Raw genomic sequence first — 20,074 nt, 5'->3', positions numbered from 1 at the left:
CGCTACAGAGTCAGTGAAGGGCCAAGATGGCCTCTGCAATAGTATTTTTATTGAAGTGTGTATAATCTGTGTTGAATGGGCGATTCTGAGACAAAGGGGAATTGATATGGGAACTTAACTGATGTTCCGTGGTGTTACTATGTAGACTGTACTGTGACTATGCCCAGTTTTATGACTAAAATAATGTGGGTTATTGTAGGAGAAATATGTAGTGGGCTATCTGAGTTCAATCTTTCATTTAATCATTTTGTTAAGAACCTGATTTATTTAGCTAATACTTTGCTCTTAAATAAATGTATTTTTGTAGTTCACGAGTCTGATTTAATGGCCTTAGGTAATGTAGAGAGAGATGATGTAGAGAAAGAGAGGGGGCGGATGTTGGTGTTGGAGAGAGAGACGTAAATGGATGTTATTCCAGTGCCTGCTGCACGGTTCATCGTTGCCAAACCCTTTTAAGATTACCCAAGATTGGATTCTGGGTAATATATATATATAATATTATATATATATATATATATATATATATATATATATAATATATATATATATATATATATATATATATTGCTTGAGTGCATATGTATATGTAAGTTATTTATCTATATCCTTGAGTCAGATATGCACTACCGATTGTGTATGGTGTAAAGAAACTAGGAATCAGTAAAAGATTCTGAAAGCATTTGCCACAGGAAAAATTTGAGAAGGAATAGAGCAAGAATAAGGTACCGATGGAGGAGAGAGAGAGAGAGAGAAGGGTCGAGGGTTGGGGGGGGCGGGTTCCTAGAAGTATTGGAAAGGAAGGACCTTTGCATTCAGGATATATTAGTGGCACGGAGTGGGTAGAGTGACGGTGAGGTGTGTGGGTGCTTCAACAGCTAAAGTTGTGGAAGTGTTCTGTAAAGACTGCCTAGTTTTTTTTATTTCTCATTGTGCTAACCATTGTATGGCAAATTCTCAGCGTTAATGTGAAACAAACACATAATCATATATAAAGTATTGTACATGTAAATGTTTATTTGGGCGTGTATAAAATCAACGTATAAGGTCACTATGGTGATAATGGAAAGGCTCCTATGCTAATTAGTGAATCGTAATGACATAAGCTTTGTTGAATATCATAATAAATAACATTGAAAGACCAAACGTTACTGCTATCATAAACTGAAATAATGTATTGATCTTTAAATATGGGAAAACACCTGATTCACATAATATGAGAGATGAAAGGGAATGTAACGGACATCTACCGACACAGCTGATTTATTGGTTTCATGCCGAGGAGCTGATGACAACGAATGCGCTCGTATTTATATCAACAGCAATTAAAGAAATAAGTCAGAAAAATGATGACTAAAAGGACTGCCAAGTAACGTTATTGGCTGTTAAACCTGAGAAATTCAAGAAAAGCGTCAAGGGAAATACCAGTGGTACTGTGCAGTGTAAAACTGAAACACTGATAGGCTTAGTTACTTGGCAGGCGGAAACCTGTGCCTCTGTACCTATGTTATTTTCATACCACCTGGTGCTGCAAAATCTGTTCGGAAAAAAGGATAAATAGATTCGTAAACTGAGTACCTGACCTCAAACACAAACGAGTCTGCGGCTTCGCCTACCGACACCTGTCAGGTGTGGATTTTTGGTTTCCAGCGGTCTGTATGTTTATCAGTTTAACTTTCCTAGCGATTATGAGAGATATCAATCACCTGTTGTAGTGATAATAACCATATGCACACACACACACCCATATGTGTATGTGAACAACGGTGTGCGAGTTCTTTTTTCTTTATTGTAAGGCATTTCTAAAACTACATTCAGTGTAAAGAAACGTGATAAAGAAGAATCGGTTTTATAAACAACTAAAATTAATGGGCTATATAACTGTTTGATAGGATGCAAAAGTCTTTACATTTAGATTAAATCTTCTGTAAGAAACAGCTATCTAAAATGAACCCCTTGTGCAGAATGAGGTCAAGATGGTAAAGACCGAGGATTAAATTAATATAATTTAAATCTTTTAGATGAGGGAATACAGATTCATGGATATTTCTAAACAACATTTTTATATCTATGAATTATACTACCATCGGATCAGTACATCTGATATTTTCACAGGTGCACAAAAAGACCATCATTCTCTTGACCAGTTCCATCCGAGTATTTATGCCGATTTATTCCGACATTTAAGGCATTACCGTCTCGTCACACTATACCTGCACGAACCGTACGTACCTTAACGGACCGGCAAAATATTCTTCAATGGGATTCACATCGTAGCATTCACACTATACCGGATCAGCACGGACCTTCACTCTCAAATGCCAGTGATGTTTCTCGAAGACAATATTTTGCAAATAGGGTCACGTTCCGTTCAGGTATCGATACTTTCACTGCTGGATAGCGTGAACGTGGCAACTGCACGCATACTCACTGTACCAGCAGTCAGCTTATCTGTAAGTATATTAATTTATACGGTATATACAAACACAGAATATATATTTATCTATTTATTTATCTATATATGTAATGTTTTGTAGTTCAGTACAAGTGTAGGAGGCTTGAATATTGCAATATACAATGGATACACAATATAAGGTGTAGGCTAAACCAAAACTTGATAGTTTATATTGATTCAAATCTTATAACATTAACCAAAACTAAAGGCAAGTTGATAATCAAAGTCGAAGTGTGCAACAAAGTGACTGCACTCATCTTATTTAAATATAAATACACCATGGCAGGGCTCCTTGAGAGAGCTTTTTAAAAGAGCTTCCTGAAATCATCTTGTAATTCAGAAGCTGAGTTGGAGCATTACCATCTTGCCTGAGTAGCTGAAAAAATATAATGACTCCGTCAGGTGTTTCCAGCTCTTGTGTAGATATAACACCTGAATCTTTGGTGAAGTTGCAAAGCACTCGATGCAAGGACAATTCTATCGACATTTTTGGCATGGCCTTCATCTTCCGACGAAATAATCTCATTTTTTGTACCAAATGCATTCTCTACTTCTCTTGGAGCTCGAGATGAGCGATAATTGATATGGGTTTCTCGACATTCTTAAATACTCTTGATTTTTTTTCTTCGTCATCCATTTATAGAGAATAAACATTCTCCTTCACCTTTCATTTTCTTCAGTGATTTATTTACCCAATAACGCCGTTTTTTTCTTTGTTTTTTTTATTCTGTGGTTTTCCTCCTCCTCCTCCAAAAGGAGTACCATCATTGTCAAGTCACGCTAAAATTCTTAAACATACCAGAGTATGTTTAAGAATTTCATTAAGCATACCACTGGCAATCGGGACATCAGACTAGTTTCCTGCCTGAGAAGGAAGTAAGATTATGTTTAGGTATAGGGAAACACAACAATCACATAAATAGGTATTAAGCCCCTTCCACAGAGGAGACAAATGCGCGGCGGGCAGACACTGTTACCAATTTTGTGGATGGATGGCGATTACGAGTGTGCTCCAAGTCGTAGGTTCGCCTGCCTTTGCCTACTGCCTGCCTGGGAGTGTTTGATCTGGTAACACTGTTTAAAAGCGAGAGCATTACGGGAAAACCCGAGCCTCCGTCGTGTCTTTGAACCTCGTGTGGAAAGGGGCTTGTATAGTGTATGTCTTGTAATTAAATTTTACCGACATATTTATATATTCTTCATGTTTATACTTCTTCCATGTTTCAGGTCACACTGATCTTGGTGATGGAGAATGTATAAGAAAATATGACAATCATATTATGCTAATTCATAACTGTCATGTTCACTTTTATTTTTAAACTTATTCACAAGAAATGTAGCAGTATCTCCATTTTCATATGGTATTGTTTAATTAGGAAAAAATAGAGCAATGACATATCCATATATATATGTATTCAGTTACTGCGTTACTGAAATATTTACCTTTTCCATAAAATGACTGAATTAAATATCTTCCCAGATAAAGAATGCAATTCCTCAAGAAAATTACGCTAGCTGCTGTATTGGAAATCTTGTCCCTTTTATATATACCTACATATACATGCATCGTAATCAAAAAATTTAATATATATAGAATATAATATATATATAATATAATTATATATATATAATATATACTATACGATATATATATATATATATATATTATATAATATTATATAGTAAAATTACAATATATAACGACTTTTTTCTTATTTGGCGAATGACTACCATCTACTGGTCACTCATGGTCAGTAATCTCACTCGAGATACTAGCCAGCCTGATTACGCGTCGTTAGTAACTTAGTGCATATCGTGTATTTTAACAAGTGGTTTATTATTTTTCCTTTTATATTCTAGCAACACTTAATGCCAATACAGCAAACTCCATAGGAAAGTATTTTTTATTTTTACCTTCCAAAGAATACACATAATCATAAAATCTATAAACAGTAATATATTTATAATAATGGTGATGATGATAGAAAAAAGGACAACATTCAAACGTGTATACTGCTCCTTAATCTCATTATAATGATGCATAACCATTATTCAGACATTTTATTTGGGAAATCATTATAATTGATCATTTCATTGGGTAGAATCCAAAATCTACGTTGGAACCCAAGTGGAGCAAATTTGACCTGTTTTTTTGTGATAGTACCGACAGATGAAATACAGGGTGTCCATAAAGACCAAGTACCATTACAAGTATTTATTGCCCAGAATGGTACTGGGACTTTATGGACACCCTGTATGTGAATCCCACCTCTACTTCTGAGCATGTTTTTTTACATTTATATGAACAAGATTACATTTACGCTGAGCTTTTTCAGTAATGATTTTATTGAGTCTAAGTAGATGAAATCAAGCAAATAAATATTTTTATGGAAGTCTACCGTTCTGTCACTATCATAAAATGTTATCGGAGCATTATTATATCAACCATTCAAAATATGAGTTGGATAACGTTAAGTCCTTGCGTTCTGATTCATAAAATCCCATGTTTGTACAGTGATTTATTTTATTTGTGCCAAACAAAATAGAAGTAACACAACACAAATATTAGCTTAAAACCATCTAAATCAGTAGTGGTCTTTTGTGCACTTAAGGAAAAACATAGGAATGGAGAGCCCATAGTAGTATGAAGCTAAATGAATAATATTGTGCCAGAAATATCCATGAATTTGCCTTAACACAACCAACAAAGAAAAATGGCATTAAATCAAATCCAATTTTATGCGCTCTTGGGCCCCATTCTGCGCGAAATGTTCGAAAGTAGATTTAAACGAGAAAATAATGTCAGTAACCAGGGCTAATGAGCGACCTCTGTCTGACCTGTTCCTTACCTGATGATTCTAGTCAAATGTAATGACCGCAAGTTGCCTACATTGAAATTCTTATCTATCCCACTAAGACTAAATAGTTGTTTGTAAACCCAACTCTTCTTAGCAGTGCTATGTTCCATAGTATTCAGTTTGCTGGAAAATGTCTTATTGTAGTAATTTTATCTTTGCCAAATACTACTCTGTTTATGTTTTATACATGTTATTCCCGTGAAAGAAGTAAGTCTTATATATATATATAATAATATATATATATATATATATATATATATATATATTAATACACGTACATGTATCTATATTTATATATATGCATGTGTATGTGTGTGTGTGGGAGTGGGTATGAGTGTGTACGTGTATCATGTTAAATTCATCCATATGTTATCTTCAAAGACTTCCGCGCACCTGTGTAGTGGTGAGAGCATTGTGATCACACATTTCCCGGGTAGAGCCGCCATCATTTCCGTATAGAGGTCCGCGCACTACGTTATCCGGAGGAGAGCTCTCTGGCTTTTGTCATTTTGTAGAAGCAGTGACCGCTAATTTCATGTTCAAAAATAATACAGGACAACAGGTGCTTCTTGAAACAAAAGATATTTGATAAACAGTCGCTTCGTGTTTGTGTTCTCTACTTTTGTCAAGTGCACTGAACAGTTGTTGTCTGCACTAAGTTTAAGGTAGGTGGGTTATGCATTTTATTCTTAAAAGACGAGGTACATAAAATCCCCTGTATTTAACTGAATCTTCAGTTAGCGAACTTCAGTGATGCTCTCATACATCATATTTCGTCACTGGGATCTGTTGAAACAGAAGTAATGATAGTGGTATGATTAGGATCCTTTGAGCCCTCCTCAAGGGACTAATCAGAAGTGTATTATAAAATACTTGAAGGACAACTCATGAAATGACATAGAGAACTTAATACTCAAAGCCCAGAAAATACGGATTTTGTACTGTGTAAGGAACTTTTGAAATTAAGCCACTTTTAGAGTACAAGAGAACAGATGGTCATCATTAGCAAAAAGATTATTCTATGAATTTAATCATCCTTCACCGTAAACATTACGTTGGCACAAGAAATGATAACAATCGCCTATAAACACGACTTTCATATGGATCAGTCTATTACTAGATATTCTAACATTCAGCATACATGCTTAGATACTCACACACACACACACATATATATGCATCAAGCTACAAATGTCTTTTAATATCCAATTCGCTCTACCTCACTTGTTAGCCAAGTCGATAAATCACTGATTTCTCGTCTGTCCGCTGGGCGCTGGTTCGAACCCACGAGAGGACGAAATTATTATCAACTAAAAGATTCCTCTTCAGTTAACATATATGAAAATATATAAATTCCGAGGTAGAGCGAATTGAATATTTAAGGACATTTGTAGCTTGAAGCATGTATATGAATCACGGTGATGTGATGAAAATTCATATATATATATATATATATTATATATATATATATATATTTATATATATATAAACTATATAGTCACAGTGCAGCGCCTGGGTATTGATTTTAATTTTGGGGAAAAATTAAAGAGACTAACTCTACTCAAAAATGCCTGTTGGAAACGTCAAAACTGACTAGGATTGGCCGGCAACTATGATCAGAAAGTAGAATGAAACATTAATAGAACTGCTAAAATTACTTTCAGAGGATTGGAGGTAAACATAATGTGTCCACATACAAATATAATTCTATCAGGTAATCAGAAGATTAAAATTGCCGGAGCACTGACTGTCTCTGTGGCACTGGAACACTCATTTAAACTATTATGTACAATATCAAAGCAAATGTACCACTGGGTTGTAAGCAAAACCCACTAAAACTAGTGATCACATAGGGAGCACTGTAAGCAAGGTATACTCCCACTGGAATCTCAGGAATACTATCCCAAGAATTTGGCATTGGCAGAAACAGTTGAGTGGCACTGTTGAACTACAGAAGAAGGCACACAACGGTGATGGTCTACACGAATCTGCAAAGCAGGCAACATTGTAACACAATACTAACAGCGGCAAACTTACGTTAAGATTGTGGGAAATTTGTTTCGCTCAGTGGGAAGATCGAAGGAATATACTCTACAAAATTACAAGGGTAATTCCTTCCACTGAGTGTTCTCTAGTAGTAATTTAGTAAATGGTATAAAACGGGCTGTTAAGCACACAATTCTTCCGTGCGCCTGACGTGTTTTCAGACTTGTGCCAGAAAATCCAAAGGATTAATAATTGCTTGGTAAGCTTAAGTAGACTAGTTAAATTCCGGTAAAAGTAATTCAGGTAAATGCAAATAATCTAAATAGGACTATGAATAAATCAAACCAAGGCCATAAAATTCCCAGGGTAGTTCAGTTTGGTCCCAGAATTCAATTAAAGTAAAATTAAAGTAAACTAATCCCGAATAGTAATGCTAAGTAAACAGACAGACCTAATTTCGACTAAATTTATTACTACGCCCATATAATTATATAAGCCTTTGTAAAATTATTCAATCTGAGTCTATGCCTAATTAATTCTCACAAACTCCAATATTACAATAGCCTAACTATGTAAAAGGCTTAAAATTTAGTCAAGGTAAAGAAAAACAGCATATAATGTCTTGAATAAGTAAGTTAAGTTTAATACGTAAGTTAAACGTTAAAAGAGGAAACGAAAACCGCTTCCTAACGAAAAGTCCCGTTGGCTCAAATCAGCCGTCCAATAATGGCGGTCTAGTCTTTGTGGAAAATTAGTATTTTGACCTACCTTCAAGTTAACCCAGTTTGGACACACACCTCTTAATTCATGCGTAAGCTAAAAACAAATCCTATATATTTAAACAGCAAACCCAGCGACCTCTAATCGCATTCGTGGAAATAAATTGGTACGTTGATAAGAAATGTTATTCCACTTACCGAATTTTCCGTCGACCGATCAGTGACGATGGTTGTTAAAAGTTTTGGTTGCAGATAAGGATATTTGGATAGGATGTGGTTTTAGGGATAGGTACAAACAGGAAAGGAGATCATACAAACCAATTATTTAAAGAGTTATTAATTTCTAAAACCCTACACAACGTAAATTAAACTTAAAGGGCGAAGTCGACGTAACTAGTTGTCGCCCTTCTTTGCTCGCCGTCTGTTTGAATAAGGGCCCAAAAACCCGCGCCCGGCCTAAGCCTACCCCTCGAAAAGGCCTATGTCAGGTCAATGGTTCTTATCACTCCCCAAATCAATTAAATAATTTCTTAAATAATTTGAAGGGACAGTTAAATCTATTTATTAAATCTATCTATCAAATATTTTAAATGCTAAGTAAAGTTAATTCAAGTATTCAAAATATAATATTAATTTTTCTGCAGAGCTTATACTAAAGAAAATGGGGTATAGTTACTTTGTAGCTCTTAGCAGTGACTTCGTTAAAGGTAGTATGTATATGCAAAATAAATTTACAACATCATCCCGGGGGAGATAACACAAAACACACAGTTTTGTGTTAGGTTAAACAGCTTCATCATTAATCAACTGCTGTAAGAATCGCCTCGAGTTGGTGGCGGCTCTTCTTCGGTCTCTCTTCTGCTTGATAGCCTTCAGAATTTTGACTGTCTCCTAATTTTTTCTCCGCAGCTTCTACAGTATACATATCCTCTGGCTTAGAGACCTCCAGCGGGTAAAGTTTGTCAACTGACCTAGTTGTCTCTCCATTGCTGGTCTGTAGCTTCACAACTCTGACCAGTCCATCAGAGCTGGGCATCAGCTGAATGACCCTTGCCAATTTCCACATGCAACGAGGGGTGTCATTATTGAACTAACCCCACCACATCTCCTACTTTAATCTTGGTTTGGAACGGTTGGGTTGGATCCCCGTTGAAATAGTGTCTATCTCTCAGGGACTGCAAATATTCCTTCTCCCACTGTTCTTGGAATGCATGTATTAACCTGAGATACAACTTGAATCTCTCATTACATTGTTTGTGGTCAAGCTCAAAATCTGGGTCATTCGGTAGGTCCGTCCCGGTCTGTGGTAGTGGGTAACGAGTTTAACTGGTAGCCATAACAAACAGGTGAGAAGGTAAGGGCATCGACGGTATCTGGAGATGTAGCATCCACATATGTAAGAGGTCTATTGTTAATACGACGCTCTATCTCAGTGACAATGGTATTCAGTTCGTCAGAATTAATCCTCTTCTTGAATATAGCTTCTTTAGTGCTGATTTCACACTGCCAACCATCCTCTCATAGAAGCCTCCTTGATGGGGTGCCCTAGGTGTGATGAATGTCCATTTTACAATTTTCCCTAGTCAGTGTGGACTGTACGTCAGTGTCATCATACAAGGACTGAATCAAGGAAGAACCAGTTTTGAAGTTAGTGGCGTTGTCAGAAATCATTCGACGAGGGCAAGATCTTCGTGCAGTGAATCGCCTGAAGGAATTGAGAAAAGCAGTGCTGGTTAAGTCCTTTTACCACTTCCAGGTGAACAAGCTCGTGTGAGGTACAGTGAATACGACTATGTAAACCTTGTCTAGTTCTTTAGTGGCTGGATTGCAGATAAGCATTTGTCCAGCAAAATCTACTCCGGTCACTCAAATGGCCGGAGACTGTTCACTCTGCAAGCCGGTAGAGGTGGCGGAGGAGGCCTGTGCAATGCAGGTCCTTCCAGACGGTTACATAGGTGACACTTCGTTTTCATCTTCTTGACACACTGTCTCAGTCTTGGTATCCAGTATTCTTCTCTCACCTTGCAAATTGTTGTCTTGAACGCCTGCATGAAGAACATTTGTTCATGTGCTTGAATGACTATAAGTCCAGTCAAAGGAGAATTTGGAGGTAAAAGCAGAGGAAAATGTTATTGTTATAATACAATTAAGTTTGTTCATACTTACCTGGCAGATATATATATCTAATGTCTTTATCGCTTGGCGATAGACTTTTTGTTTTTTCCTTACGGCTGTTATCCGTAAGTAATTGTTTGGTTCCCCCCATCTCCCTTGGATATCTTAGTAGAGAGGTTCTTTCTTGTCTAGAGGAGATGATTCAAACAGGCTAGTTGAACAAGTTAACAACTTTATTCTGTAACTCCATACTAGGAGATGCAGCTCGGTCGGACGACCGATATGTTTGACTCTTGCGTGGAACTGCCATTCTAAAGCATCGCGTCGATAGCGGAACATTAGCTATCTCATCAATTCATATAAAAAACACATACGTAGTTCGCCGGCTCGGAAGTTACAAGTTTCCGGCGTAGGTTAACAGGTCAACCTCTTCCCATGGAAGTTGTTGTGCAAAGTTATCATAACATAAAAATGTTGACAAAGCTTTGAGCTAGATCAGGCTACTGCAGACAACGCATAGCGTAATCTAAGGTCTGCTTTGGTCACGTAGAACCCTCCTAATGCCATGACCCCAGGTCACTGGTTATATATAATGTAATTCTTACATTAGGCTCGGTCTGCTACCTATTCAAGCCTTGAACTAACAAAAAAAAATTACTTTAAACATTGTTTATAGGAGCGTGCTCGTAACATACTAAGTGATTAAATGCATAAAAAGATTCTGTTTACATACCCTTGTTGACATTTTCATAAAAAACGATAAAAAAAAAAAAAAAAGATAAATTGCATTGGAAAATATAGATCCATGTTTGGTAATAATAATGATTAGTACCCAAAAATAATAAAATGGTAAAAATCAAAACATGTATACATGATTAATATGATAACAGGTAACCTGATTAAGAATAATGGTTACTAAATAATGATTATAGCATGATCATGGATAATTGTTAAAGATACTTGTCATCTTTAATAGATAAATATAATTGTATAATAGTATAACAATGTAATTTCTGCAGAAAATTCAATATATAGGGCTGATATTTTATTAGGTGCCCGAAAAATACCTTTAGGAATATATTAATGTATAATATTGGGCTATAATGATTTATTAGGTGCCCTGGAGATATTTTAACTGTTCAAATGCAAAGGCGTGAGTCTTTCTTGTCCTACATTGTTGCCAGCATACGGACCGCTTTTCACACACAACACAATTCCAGACAATTCCCTAGGCACGAACTGAAGTGGCCAGGTTCAGGCGGCCCTAAACGCAAACGACTTGAGTTTAAACGGGTGTACGTCATCCAGACGGGCCAGTACGTTCCCTTGGAGATCCTTCTGTTTACGCCTCAGCCTACGCCAAGCAAAGATGTTGACGGCGATAACCAATATGGCCGTCACGCTGAACACGGCTAGCAGAATGTAGTAGCGACGATGTTCTCCACCTGCATAAGTCCGATGACGCGTGGGTCATCTCAGCCAGTTGCGTCAGACGATGAGCTACTCGCGCGTTGTATGGGATAGGTAGTGATGGGATGATTGTTGTAGCCCACGTGTAGTTCGCGAAATACGCCTTCTCACGTATTATCGTGTTGACCCCTCTGACGGTATAATTTGTAGATGTCCCCGTACAACCATCGGCTGCTACGAAGATAGGGGCATGGGCGGTGGATGTGTCCGGTACACACGACGTCGAATCCGGCCTTATCATAACGGATCCAGGACCCATTATTCATCCTGTAATTGAATGTATTACCGTAAAAGGGATAAAGTTTCCCCAGACAACCTTCGCTTGTATGAGAGAGAGAGCCGTTTAGCACTATGTCTAACTCACATGAATCCGTTGATATAGGATAGAATTCAAAAGAGTCAGCTGTACAAATTTTATTATTCATGGCTTCTGAACAGTGAGTGAGTTTATCTAAGTCTTTAATGACTGTAAATGATTTCTTATCAGAAGAAATCAGTACATGCCCTGTTAAATTGGATATTACTGGATTTGAGTTATCGTCATAAAAGTAGGAAAACGGTGCTATTTTGTATGATTGCCAAGCATCGGAAGAATCAAAAGGAATCGTGATCATAATTCTATAATTTTCTACGCTGACTGATATTAGGCTATAATAGAATTCTACTTTATGGGCATCCAATAAAGGAATATCCTAGCTTCTCCCGTCCGTTTTCCAAAGTTAACGTCAGATCTTTAATAGGCATGAGGTGAGGAGATAACACACCCTTTGTTGCTAACGTAATTGCCTTCTACGTAATCTTTTGACTTTTCAATAAAATGTGATATTTTCACACGGATATGATCTATTTTCGAACTATAGTAAGCTAAAGTAGCCAACAAATGTTGAACTTCCATGACCTGATCGATATTATTTGAATGTTCATTAACGATATTCATTATTTGATTGATCGAAGATAACTGGCTGCGAAGTTCTGATAAGGCCAGTTCCGTTTTGTGTTGCAAAAACTCAATTCTTTTATTTTGATTATTTATCTTGAGGCGATTTGAGATTCCTAAGCCTAAATTCGCAACTGATCCTAAGATGTTTAGTCCAGCTAGAATAAGCGGGTTGCGGCGTTCAAGAGTATTGTGCCGCACAGACCACATCAGCAGGTCACGAGCGAGTTCTTCTGCCTCGGCGGTTTTTATTTTGGTATGTCATAAGACAACATTTCTGCGACGCTTGTTGTTTGAGCTAGTGAAATCTCTGAGTTAGCATGAAAATTACGTTCATGCATTTCCTTAATAAGGGGAAATACCAAACCTCATCAGGTCATTCTTTAAGTTAAGGACGTCATCTTCAGGTAAGAAAATAGCATGCATATCTACCTCGATAACAATATTACTTGACACGATGAATACATCATCGATTCTCTCGATAATCGAGCCATGATTAAACTTCTATGTCTTTAGTCCTAGCACTCTTTCCATACAACAAAGATGTCTGAATACACAATATCACTCCCAACAATAACAGATTCATTTTTGAAAACCTGCAATGAGTAAAACAGATGTAATAACTCGCGTAAAAGAATAGGTTTACATACAATATGATTAATAGATATATATATATAAATTATTATACAAGTTTCATAAATACAACCATTTTTTCCCTCACTCCATCTACCTTTCTTTAGATTCTGATATGTGCCAATGGGAACTATTCTCACATCAGTGGGTTTGGATACATTTTGAACCCTAACTCTATTGGCCGTTAAAATTTTCTAAAATGTTAAACGGGCCTTCAAACTTAGGTGTCAGTTTATAATTTAAACCTTTACGCACGTATACTTGTATGTATACCTGATCGCCCACGGCATATGTTCTAGTTGGCTTAGCTATTTTATCATGATTTTTTTTCATTAGGATCTGTGCTTCTTCTAAATTCTTACGAATTATTATATCGACTTATGCTTGCATCCATAACATCCTTTAGAGGATTTGATAAATTAGTTGTAGGCTTTAAGATGTGAAAGGCGTTCGGGCCGGGATACCGTACAGTGCCTCGTGCGGTGTCATTTTAATAGACACGTGATACGAGTGATTAAGTGTGCTTAGTACCGCAGGTATGGCATGTCCCAGTTGGGATCTCCCCCCCTAGGTTGACCCTTAAAATGTTTAAACCTTACGATTTGCCCTTTCCACTAGCCCATTAGACTCTGGGTGATAGATCATGGTATTGACTTTCTTTATACTAAGGAATTCGCACAAGGAGTTAAGGAAATGATTATTGAACTCCCCGCCCGAGTCTGAGATAATGATGTGTGGAATTCCATGTTTACAAATGTAGCACTCGTAAAACTTCCACTAGCGCACGTCAACCGCGGTTTTTTTGTTTTAAAGCGCTATAAGTCCTGTAATATCGAGTCAAAGCGTCTATAATTCTAGGAAGGTAGGGGCTTATTTCCTCTGTCTGACTCGTAAAATCCTGTTAATAAATCTAAATGTACTCTTTCAAAGGGTTGATTTGGCACGGGGTAAGCCCCTAGGCTGACAGGTGTCTTCGTGTGCCCTTTGTATTCTTGACAAGTGCGACAATTTGCTATGTGCTTTTTATATCTCTAAGCATCGTATGCCAATAAAATAAGGATTTGGCTTTCTGTGACATCAAGGTATAACCCGGATGTCCGTGCAGTGGATTTTCATGCAACCACTTTAAGACAGTGGGTATGAGTGAGATAGGCACCACCACCTGGTTGTTATTCAACTGCGGTGTGTTGCGGGTTTTCCTCGTCACAGATCTACACAGGATATTTTCCTGTAGGATATAATTCTGCTGCTTATACTTTAGGTATTCTTTTTCCTTCGGATTTCCGTTTAACGCAATGATGATTTTTTCTATTTGCGGATCTTTTCTTTGTTCCGTCTGTAATAGTTCAGCACTCCAGCCCAGATCTTCCTGTTCGGATATAGTTTTTAACAACGGGCATGGAGGTTGAGATATCTATTAATTCAGCTAATGGCTCGGTACAAGATGAAGAGGGGTTGCGTGATAATGCGTCAGCAATGATATTTGCTTTCCCAGGTAAATACCCGATCCTCGCGCCAAAGTCCTGAATGGATCATGTGCCACCGAGTTCGCTTGGGGCTGTGACTAAAGCCTTTAAAGAAGTCGGTTAGGGGCTTATTGATCAGTGAGAACCTTGACGGGATAACCGTAAATTATGAATTTAAAGTGCACGAGTGAATTAACAATAGCGAGCCCTTCCTTGTCTATTACTGCATATTTACTTTCGGAAGGTCTCAGTTTACGTGAATAAAAAGCTATAGGGAGAAAACTGTCTATCATATTGTTGAAGCAATACCCCACCTACTCCTAAGTCTGAGGCGTCTGTTGCTATGAAAAATTCCTTATTGAAGTCATGAAATTTCAAGATAGGAGAACTACACAGTTCATCTTTCAATTTATCGAACGCCTGTTGATGAATTTCAGACCATACGAAATCTACGCCCTTTTTTATAAGATCGGTTAGGGGAGCGGCTATGATTGAGTAATTTCGGATAAAGCGGCGATAATATCCGCTGCACCCCAAAAATTGCTGTATTCCCTTGACGTTAATAGGTATCGGAAAGTTACGGATAGCCGACACCTTATCGTGGACGACTTTAAGACCTTCACTAGAAACCGTGAAACCTAGATAGACTAGTTCTGTTTTTAAAAAATTTCACCGCTTGCTTATCTTTACCCTTAAATTATGCTGCCTTAACCTTTGTAACACTAACTCCAATTTACGTAAATGTTCTTCTAATGTGTTGGAAAAGATTACTAAGTCATCCATGTAGGCATGTAGGATATCTCCCAACAAGTCTCCAAACACGACGTTTATCATACGAGTAAAAGTTATAGGAGCACAACGTAAACCAAAAGGCATACGCAAAAATTCATAATGTCCCCTGGCTGTGCTGAAGGCAGTGTATGGGATACTTTCTTGTTCCATCGGAATCTGATGAAATCCTTTTAGTAAGTCTAGGCTTGTGAAATATTTATTCTGGCCTAGTAAAGATAGGATATCATCGGTACATGGTACTGGGAATCTGTCAGGGATTGTTTCTTCGTTTAAACGACGAAAATCTACGCATATCCGCCAAGTTCGATCTTTTTTCGGTACTACTATTAACGGAAAATTATAAGGGCTGTTTGATTTCCTAATGACTCCTTCCTTTAACATTTTACCTACTTCCTCTGTTATCTCATTCTGAAATTTCATAGGAAGTCTGTACGAAGGTACATAGATTACTTTCTGTTTTATCTTGAGCCTGATTTGATGCTCTATGACATCCGTTTTTCCTAAGGTTCCATCCGTAGTGGAAAAAACATCATGATATTTAGTTAACAGATTCAAAAATTTCTGCTGAATTTCTTCTTCTTGAATATCTTTATTGATTTTGTTCTTTATAGATTGCAAAAGGGTTTCATCCGCGACTGATTGAGCGTGATTTATCTCAGCTACGGTAAGAATGCGATGTTTATAAACTTCGGCATCCAAGATATGTTGATTTTGTGGATTACTAAAGTGGTATTCAAATGATTACAGACTTCGATATTACATTGCTGTTGTGAGCCGACTGTATAAACGGCTTGTGTGACGGATAATCCGTGTGTTTTCAGAGTTTCGGAAAGGATTAATGTTTCAGATCCTGGCAAGGTTTCTTTTTACCACGCACTAATATATTTGAAGTTACGTTAGGCTCGAGAGTTTGCGTGCAAGCTGATATTACGGGTGAGCGAGAGTTCTGTTGGGTGCCTGTATTATTTCTTGGTTCATGAGACAGGTGATTGGTTCCGTAATGTAAGTGACAACTCTGTCTGTCTCTTTATTATCTAAAACAGATTTTAGGGTATTAGAAGACCTATAGAATTTCCCTTTGATATACACGCCGTGTTTTGCAGGTGCTAAGATAATATTTTGAGTGCCATAGACGGGTATCCGATATTACTGCGGGATACATATTAATGTTTTGTACAACGACAAATGTATCAGCAAACGTGCGCTTACCGACCTTGTACTGTACATGAGTTACGCCACAACATTTAACTCATTATTCCCAATGCCTGAGAGCCTTATTCCGGACTTTTCTATAGGGAAATTTGAAAAGAGTAAATGATGAGTCCTTAAAATCCATATATTACGTGGACTACCAGAATCAAAGAACAAAGTGAATGACTTATGGTCCAAATTTACTGCATGTAAGGTTGGTCGCAACTCGTTTTGACTAATAATTGCATGAATTTGTTGCAAATCTACGGGAACCTGCACAGATTTTTTGATTCGGCCGTGTGTTTCATAGGAAAATCAATTGTCTCACAATGATCTGATAAATGATTAAACTGATTATTTGATACAAAAGATGTTGATATTGATGACCCAACATCGCCCTCTCCCCCTTGGAGTGAACTACGTGGTATTTGTTTTGTTTATCACACCCTGAAAATTTTTTCCGCTTGCCCTTGCGAGTTTCTGGCTAGACGGCCAGGAACAGAGGTACCTGAAGCACGATTTGTTGTTTTCTGCTGTTGTGCAGAATTTCCGTTTGGTTGTTTCTTCTTATAGTACTGAGGACCCTTCTTTTTATTTGCACTAGCAACTGGTTGCGTGTTTGTAGCGTTTGGCTGTTGATTCCTCGAGTAGCAACGGTTATATGAATGAGTTGAACTATTGTGTATTGAACAAAAACGCGTCCGACAGTCTGAAATCATGTGACCTGGTCGTTTACAGTTATAACAAACCATCCCTGCAACTTGATTATTATTATGTACCACATTTACTTGTTGTGGCTTGTTCTCATTTTTTGCAAAAACTTGAATGAGCGAAGGATCTAGGTCGGTACATTTAGACATGTGTTTTTTGATTTGTTTATACACATCTAATTCCGTACTGTCGGGTCGCTTCAGGCAACATTACAGTGATAGACGTAAGGTAGATCAAACGGATAAAATCTTTCACTTTGATGTTAGCACTCGCAACCCACCCGGAGTTACATAAACTATCCTGATATTCATTTAGCCGGTCGGCAATTAGCGCCGCCCGCTCGACAACATTGAGCTGAGTCATGGAGGCTTGGTTAAGGATATTTCTCAATGCCAATACTACATCTAAAGCCTCTTCACCCCCATACACGGCACGTAACCTATTTTTGAACTCGTCCCATGTAAGCGCTTCTTGGAAAGAAACCCCCCTTAGATACGCACTTGCGTCGCCTTTAACAAAGTCTACGAAGCTCTTGGCCTCCTGTAATTGTACTGCTGGGTCTGTGATGCTTTTTGCATTTAAATGAGCGTCTACAGATGAGATCCATGCCTCAACATTTTGAGGCAGGAACCCATTGACCCGACCTTGAAAAGGGACTATCGCTGACCTCGCGCTAACGAGAGTCACCACGTGGGGGTTGCCAGCCGGAGTGGTTTTGGCCCATTTCGGCTTTCACTTTTTTCTTATCACTTCTATTCCTTGCAATCCTATCAAAATATCTATAAGAGTACACTCGACCACTACGTAAACGCATAAGCAATGTACTGTATAAGTGTGTTATAATAATAGGAAAATCCCCCAAAGATACAAAAAATACAGAAAATATGATAAAATATTATACGGAGAATTCCTGCAAGAAATGGTTAATGACAACGAGAAAAGAAAAAAAAATTAATCTGCGGGCGAGAACCTCGTAGTTGAAGATAGGTTCTGTAATGAAGGAAGATTAATATGGCGAACAACTCACCCCCAGAATACTGGACGATCAACTCTTGATGACAACACTTCACTGAGGAAAAGACCTGAATAGATAAAATGGTACTTAGCTCCAGATTATATTGCGAAGGATTGTTGACATGGGATGACGTCACAGTTCCTGTCCACGTCTCGCGTCGGAAGTCGTGATGACGTCACGGCCTTCTCTCGGTGCACGATGCGCGGTAGAGTCCAAGATTGATGATGTCACAGCCTCCGTCCTTGCACTACTGCGTATAGCTGTCCACTCTGCGTCCTTGCTCGTGAACGGGTGATGTTCCCTGTGTTTGTTTTCTTCTTTCCGTTGATGTTCGATGCCGCCCTCGTCCGGTGTAGATTCTCGAAGATAAGTGATAACAGTTGCTCAAACGTCAGTGTTAAATGCTTGTATTCCTCTCGATGAAGGACATAGTTGCGTCTTCATAAACTGTTGCGTTGATTGAAGATCCCGTTTCCTCTGTTTCGTTTGATGTTGAAGGTGGAAGTTAGTTCTTGTAGACCTTCGGTCGGCTGATATGGGTCTTGTTAATTATGTTCTTCGTTTATTCGCTGCCACCACTTTCTAATGTCTTATCGCTTGGCGATAGACTTTTTGTTTGAGCTAGATCAGGCTACTGCAGACAACGCATAGCGTAATCTAAGTCTGCTTTGGTCCGTAGAACCCTCCTAATGCCCATGACCCCAGGTCACTGGTTTATATATAATGTAATTCTTACATATATAGCTGTATTCTCCGAAGTCCGACAGAATTTCAAAACTCGCGGCACACGCAGTGGGCGGCCAGGTGGTAGTACCCATTCCCGCCGCTGGGAGGCGGATATCAGGAACCATTCCCATTTTCTATTCATATTTTATCAGTGCCACTGTCTCCTGAGGGGAGGTGGGTGGGCACTTAATTATATATATCTGCCAGGTAAGTATGAACAAACTTAATTGTATTATAACAATAACATTTTGTTCATGAAACTTACTTGGCAGATATATATATAGCTGAATCCCACCTTTGGATGGTGGGAAGAGAACAGAATAGGATTTGTAGGAAACTTAAATTAAGTAGATGATATACACCTTGTTCCTCACCTGTTAGCAAAGTAGACTCTGTGATTACTGTCACTTCAGCCTGGCTTGTGCTTAATCAGAGTTGCCAGCCAGGTGGAGACCTGTAGTGCTGGTGCGCTCTGGATGCTCTGTCAACGGGGACGTGACCTCAATGTGACAAAGAGCATAGAGCATACAAATGAGGGCAACGAAGCAACTGACCACCACCTGACCAACTATCCAAGACCCCCTGAACACTAAGCTAAGAGATGGGAGGTCTTCACCAAAGCCTCACCACAACCCAAAAAACACACTAAAACCTAATACCTAACCTAAACCTAACCTAAAGGATAGGGAGAGAGCTACCTTCAGCCCCAAGACTGTGTCTGCAGAAACGTATGGCCCAAGAGAACAACAGTCCTCGTATATCGTTCTCACATCTCTCAAGTAGTGTGAGGCGAATACTGAATTGCTCCTCCAAAAGTGGCGTCAAGGATGTCCTTGATCGACATGTTCCTTTGGAAGGCAAGCGAGGTTGCGACAGCTCTGACCTCGTGAGCTTTCACTCGCAAGAGGCTCAAATCGATCTGTGTGGAAGACGAATGAGCCTCTTTAATGACGTCCCTCAGAAGAACGCCAAAGCGTTCTTGGACAATGGTATATCAGGTCGT

The 20,074-nt window shown here is 38.3% G+C and overlaps 1 protein-coding gene across 1 annotated transcript in view; it reads left to right on the top strand.

Annotated features, from left to right (window-relative positions):
- The first annotated feature begins 5,764 nt into the window (after positions 1–5,764).
- The window catches only part of LOC135198389 (uncharacterized), a 56,834-nt gene continuing 42,524 nt past the window's right edge, over positions 5,765–20,074 (top strand). The window contains exon 1 of the mRNA XM_064225931.1: positions 5,765–5,975. The gene's annotated coding sequence lies outside the window, so the exon portion shown is untranslated. The remainder of the gene's footprint in view (positions 5,976–20,074) is intronic.

The sequence above is a fragment of the Macrobrachium nipponense genome, chromosome 22 (genome assembly GCF_015104395.2).
Source record: "Macrobrachium nipponense isolate FS-2020 chromosome 22, ASM1510439v2, whole genome shotgun sequence".
Lineage (NCBI taxonomy): Eukaryota > Metazoa > Arthropoda > Malacostraca > Decapoda > Palaemonidae > Macrobrachium > Macrobrachium nipponense.
The sequence above is the reverse complement of the archived record's forward strand: the minus strand, read 5'-3'. Positions and strand labels throughout refer to the sequence as shown.